This window comes from Nelumbo nucifera, chromosome 1 (assembly GCF_055504915.1).
Source record: "Nelumbo nucifera cultivar China Antique chromosome 1, China Antique-T2T, whole genome shotgun sequence".
NCBI classification, from domain to species: Eukaryota; Viridiplantae; Streptophyta; class Magnoliopsida; order Proteales; family Nelumbonaceae; genus Nelumbo; species Nelumbo nucifera.
The window spans coordinates 148,256,937-148,263,569 of NC_142649.1; positions in this window are offsets into that span (position 1 = coordinate 148,256,937).

A 6,633-nucleotide genomic window follows, 5' to 3' on the forward strand; every position below is an offset into this window, starting at 1 on the left:
ACAGGCGCCACTGCTTGTGGCGCATTCAAGCTGGGGATCCCATCCACCGAAAGGGGGATGGTGAACTATCCGACGCACACCACGGGGACTTGAAGTTGTTCCCTGGTGGTGTTTGTCTCCGTGCCACGTCCGGCGTTGCTGGAAGAAGCCATGAGTGTTGGGGTTTTTGAAGAAAAGAGGTTATGAGAGTTTAGAGGGAGGCTTTTAGAAGCGTTCCCACAGACGACGCCAATTGATGGTGCGCAATCCGGCTGGTCCTATCTGTCAACGACCTTGCCTCTGAACGGAGCTATAGGGAGCCTGAAACAGAGAAGATGAGGAAGCTCCGAGGGGAACCCGGTATGAATGCTCCGAAGCTCAAGTTAGAATTCTTAGGCAAGATAAAACCAGATGGCGCAAAGTTCACGTACCTTGTTCTTAGGGGTAGAGAGCCTTTTATAGCCACCTCGTCCACTCACTCCTAAGCTTCTGTCAGGTCGGGTATGATTACCTCTGGTCTCCTGCCAGTTCGGGTGTCATCCCCTCTGCTGGACAGAACCGCCACTGCTCCCTTTTGTCGGAGCCGTCTCTGCGACTGGCGATGACGGTGACAGGTGGCGGTGGTAGGTGACCGTTGAAGTGCGGCTGTCAAGCGTCAGATCCCATGTCAGTTGCGCCGCCCTCGGATACAGACCTCCTTGGTGTCAGGTATGGTACGTTTGCTCAGTTTGGCGTTCTGGAGGCGAAGTGCTGGAGTGGCGAATGAGGTAAAGTCTTGAGTTCGGATAGGGGAGTGTCCCGAACTGCCATGAGGCGGGCCAGTTTGGGTCACTGCCTTGTGTGGCTCGGGGCCTAAGGGAGAGTTCAGGCTCCTCATAAGGAGTTCGAGCTCTTAGTAGGGAGATCGGGCTCTTAGTAGGGAGGTCGAGCTCCTCGTAGGGAGCTCGAGCTCTTAGTAGGGAGGTTGGGCTCCTCGTAGGGAGTTCGGACTGCTGATTTCTTCCCTTTGGTGCTTGCGCCCTGGGTGCGCGGTTGTGCCGAGCTGTTTGCCTTTGCCACGTGTTGAGTGATTACGAGGTCGGGCCAAATCTTCCTTCATCAGGTAGTGGGCCTTGACGAAGGCTAGCGGAGGCCGGAGGTGAATGTGATTTATCTGAATCAAGTGCTGAATCGTATGAATCTTGGAATTTTGAAGCCATAGTCGTTTCGTTCCACATAAATCATTGACCAAATTAAAACTCCTTGATGATTCTAATGACTATCTTATTTGGAAAGGTCTCAATTTACTATTAACTCAATTCAATTATCCACTCTATTGAGTCTGGATCTCCTGTTTCCACAAATTCTGCCCACGTCTACCTTCATAATATGACAGCTACACATGGAGAATATCTCATCCTCCTAGATAGTATTATGTAGGGGGAGATGTTTCAATTCATAGGAAGTAGTGTGTTGTGGGTAGAAGTAGGCAGAGTTCTCATGGGCAAGAGAACTGGAGTCTACTCTCTACTAACCCAAATAAATAATGCCACCTGTCTTTAAACATGTTTAGAACCTTAAACATTTAAGAGATGTTGTAGGCAAGCTATGAAAATCATTTTATTTTAGAGGTTTCTGTTTTAACATCTTCGCTTTACGGTAGTGAAGAAGACTGGATTAGAAAAGGAAAAAAGAGAGGCTTAAGGGAGGTATATAAAAGGTAATTGCAGTGAAGAGTGGACAAAATTCATGGAGGAATATAGGTTCTATCCAAAGAAAAGGGCAAGTTGGAATTTAGATTGAACACTTACAGCTTACAAGTGGCTAGAAATACAATATTTATTATTCTTGGAATAGGCTTGACATTGATCTCCAAGACATGGTTTTTAAAATCGACCCGGAAACCGAATCAGTTAGGGGTCCGATTACTGGGTCGAACAGTCCGATTGTTCAAACCGAATGGTCTCCACATTCTAACAAAAAAAAAACTAAAAAAAATTTAAAAAATAGAAAACAGTCAAAATCGTTCAAATGGTTTAAACGGTTAACTGCCCGATTTAACAGTTCACTGACCAAAATCAATGATTTTTGGGGAAAACAGAACCGGTCACTGACCGGTTCCTAGTTTTTCTGGTCTGACCGTCTGATCCAATTCGGTTTAAAAAACCATGCTCCAGGAAACAATGCAAAATTGGAGAATATTATCTAGAGAAGATCTAGAATTTTAATTGTCACTAGAGTTAGATAGTAGTGATATGCTTTTGTTCTGCATTAGCTGCTAACAAACAAAAGGCTTCAGAGCCAATTCGCCTCAATGAACTTACTAGAATGAGAGCAGATCGATAGCACACTCAACAGGACCCTCTCCAAATTGGGCACTGTTTTTATCCACACTCAATAGAATTGCTGATTAGTTAGCAAATAGAGGCGTTGAGGAACAAGATTTCGGGATCTTAGAGATTGGTTCCAACCTTTCTCATGATTTATAGAAGCTTATGCGTGAGGAGGTTCTTAGGATTGACTAATTCTTGACTTTTCCATTTGCAGTCTTATGTTTAGGTTCTTTTCTGTTTTCATCCTTTGGTTGTATTTGGATTGGGTTGAGAGATTCAGAGAATAGTGTATATTTTGGGCATTGTGGGGGTAAGGTGGGTTATATCTTCCTCTCTGGGCAATAAAATTTTAATGCAGTCTCCCCTCCACCTAGACTAAAGTTTGGGGGTTAAAAATGATAAATGCACAAAAATTATAAATATATAATAATTTCTAGCAAAATACTGAAAAAAAACAAATAATAGTAAATGTTTTAAAAGCCTTTTTTTAAGCCATAGGGCAAGATCTTTATTTAACTTTCAACTTGGAAGTTACATCTCATCCAAAATAATAGAATGGATACAATCTGGAAAAGAGGACCAAGTAAACAATCGGTTTTGTCTTAAAGCAAATTGGGCAAGCCCATGGGCTGCTCTATTACAAGATCGAGGGGTGTGATACCAAGCACAACATGAGAAGGATTTTGAGATGGTTTTACAATCCAAGGCAACTAGCAGCGAACTCCAAGGGAGTTCCAGATCTGAAGAGAGAACTTGAATAGCAACTTTTGCATCACTTTCTATGATAATCGGGTCCAAGATGAAAGATTTTGCTAGTCGAAATCCCTCTAGAATTGCTTTGAATTCAGATTCAATGGGAGAAGAACTCTTCACCAATAAGGCTCTGGCAACCAGGAGAGATCCAAATTCATCTCGAGCAATGACACCGATTGCAGCTTTTGATGGAGACCATGCTCCATCAGTATTGATTTTAATGTGCAGATGAGGAGGTTTGATCCAAATGATGAGGTTCTTTGATGAGAAGAAGGAGGAGCAAATCCCAAGTTTTCTGGCCGGGTCAACAAAGGTCCTTCATGCATTTTCACCAAGTCTCCAAGGTGGGCATTATAGGGAATGAGAGCGGCTTAATGAGTGAATGTTTCCCATTAAAATAGGTTTGACATCTAGTGCCTTTAGTAAATAGGGAGAGGTCAAACTCCTCTTCAATAATGTTATCCATTTTCCTCCATTCCTCTAACTAGAAAAAAAAAAAAACCTTGATCATTGCAAATGTTGACTCACAAACCCATGGACGAGGCAAACCAAATTGGTTGAACCACTGGGAAGTGGAAAAATAAGTGGTCCAAAGTTTCAGGATCTTCATGGCAAAGTCTGCAGGTGGGATCAATGTGATTCGATCTCTTGGCAGGGTGAACAGACATAGGAAGGGCTCCTTTGTAACAACGCCAAACAAAGGTTTTTATTCTGGGTAGGATGAATTTTATCTTCCAAAACGATTTCCAGCTCAGTCATGGACAAACCCACATAGAGTGTGAAGATTCTGGAGAATTGGAAATAAGTTTGTATCCCGATTTATAAGTGTAGTTACCATGGGGAGTTAAAGTCCAAACCAGGGTATCCCCATGGGAATGAGAAGTAGAAGGGATACCAATTCTCAAAATCATATTTACAGTCTCCTCATTGAAACCCTGTGTGCGCACAGCATTATTCCAATTATGAGAGTGCTGATTTATAAGAGTAGCCACCATGTTTATGGGCTGGTTCCAAGTTGCAGGTTTGTCAATAAGACCATTTGACAGCCAAGGATCATAAAAATTGTTAACATTCCACCTGCTATAGATAATCCACTTATACCCTTTAGTTAAGTCATTTCTGCAATCAAGAATAGCAGTCCAAAGAGGTGAATCACCAGATTTTTTCTTCTGACGCCAGAAAGAACCATTTAGAAGATATTTTGCATGGAGAACCTGGGCCCACAAAAAATTATTTTCCTTTAAGAAACGCCAAGCAGTCTTCATTATGAGTGCTTTGTTGACCAAGCCAAAATGTCTGAAGCCTAGACCACCTTTCTTACTAGGAAGTAAAAAAGAATTCCAAGCCTTGAGGTAAAGAGGTTTTTTCTCATGAGACACACCCCAAGTCTCTGCAGATGGCAGTTAAAAGATTTGTACCTTCAAAGTTCGAACAACTTAACTACCATGAAATTACTTCCGTTTCCTTGTTTCCCAAAATTTTTAAAACTTAAAATTCATTGAAACAAAAAAAGAGGGTGCCATTGATAAGTTTTAGGCAATGCTTTATGGAATGTCTTTTTTTTTTTTAAGTCCTTAGGCAACTTCATTCAACTATTAATTTCAGTTACATCCTTGATCAATTCAAAAGAAAAAAACTCAGGAATAGAGGACCATGTTTGAGTAAAGTGACAAGTAAGAGCAAATTTGGTTAAGTGGTGAGCTACCTGGTTACCAGATCTCGGAGTAAAAGTAACTGAGGAACCATCAAGGTGATTGAGGAGATTCCTGCAACTAGATAAGAGAGTAAGGATACTCCAAGGAGGATGAGAGTTTTCTTCCAACAAGAGCTTGATATTTGATTCATTATCACCTTCAAAGATGGTATGAGAGAAACCCATGGAAATGGCGAATTTGATACTTTCCAAAAGAGCAGTGGCTTCAGAAACAACTAGAAGAGAGAGATTGATAGGAATAGCTTGCGCAAAAATGAAGGAACCTGTGTGGTCTCTCACAACAAAACCCACACCTAACTTTTGAGTGTGTAGAAAGTTGTCATCAACAAATAAAAGTGGTAATCTGAAACCTGGGTGGTAGAGATTTTGTTGAAAGACCATGAAAGCTTGATGCCATTGAATTCATCCATAGCCTCTTTGTAATCTTTTATTCCAAGGATGGCATGATTTTTGTCACACGAATGGAATAATTGCATAAGATGTAAGATGGGATGGATAAAAGAGAGAAAAACAAGGGCGGAGTAGTGTTGTGAGAGAGAGAGAGAGAGAGAGAGAGAGATGGGTCTCCTCTCTTTCTTCATTGTTGATGATCAAACTAGAGAGAGAAAGGAAGGGATGAAAAGTTTCCATTCCAATCACCACCATCACTGAAGCCAAGGTTTAAAGTATCAGAAATGCGAGGTGTACTGGAAAGATAATTTTAAGAAACATATTAGGATGCACTTTGGATACAGACAAAAAATCAAGATACGCATAAATATAGTAGAAAATAAAAATAAATCCTAAAAAATATATTATTAACTATATTTACAAATTCTTTATAATTGCAAATAAGCCATTTAAATGTAAAAAACCATAATTTAATGGTTTATATAAAATGTGACATATCGTGACACAATTAGTAACCGTTGAAAAATGATGGAATAACTAAAATGTAAAAAAAACAAAAAAAAATCTAAAATGTGAATGTCAATCTTCAAAAAACCAATATAATTAATCATAATATTTATTAGTATATAGAATTTAATAATTAATTCTAGCATTTGTTAATAAACACTTGTCACACATTAAGAAAAGTGAAAATTTACTTAAAATTAAAAATAGATATAATTATAACAAACAAATATGTGTGGCTCATTAGCAAACTTGTGGTTGTTAAAATGAAGTGATTAAGGTTCAAATCTTGTTATATCTAAAATTTGAAGTTTTTTGTACTAACAAAATGAAATTAATGAAAGACAATTATTAATTAAAGGAATTAATGAGAGAATTTGAATTATGCGCTAAAATTCAAATTTAAATATAAATTTGCTTTGGAGTAATTGAGTAATTAATGAAAGAGAAATTAAACTTAAATACAAAAGAAACGAAACAAAGGATTTATACACGTGTATCAGGTTCTTGTCGGAATGGCCAACATGACCCAATACATTGTGATATTTTGAACCTTGATTGTACCTAGCAAACAATCCCCTCTCTCTCTCTCTCTCTCGCTCTCTCAATGCTCTTTTCTCCTGCCCTGCTTTCCATTTTTTTCTTCTTCTCCCCTTTAATAGCTTGATCATGCTTTCAAGATCAAAACTGTAGTTATCTATCATAAGCTCCAAAATTATTGGCAAAATCGCCTTAGGGGAAACCTTATAAGAAAACACAGATTTCTCTTCATTGCTATTTTTCTTTTGTTTTATAACTTTTATTTTAATGTGTTTTGAAGAGAATCTTTTAGTATTAAACTATTAACCGTGTAGTGGTATTTCATACTTCGCACGTATCAATCTTTCAATCCGTATGGCGTTGATGTATGTCAGTCTAATAGATCGTGCAGGGAAAAGTATAGGAAGACATGTGCAGAGTATCCGGACTCGTTCATTGTAC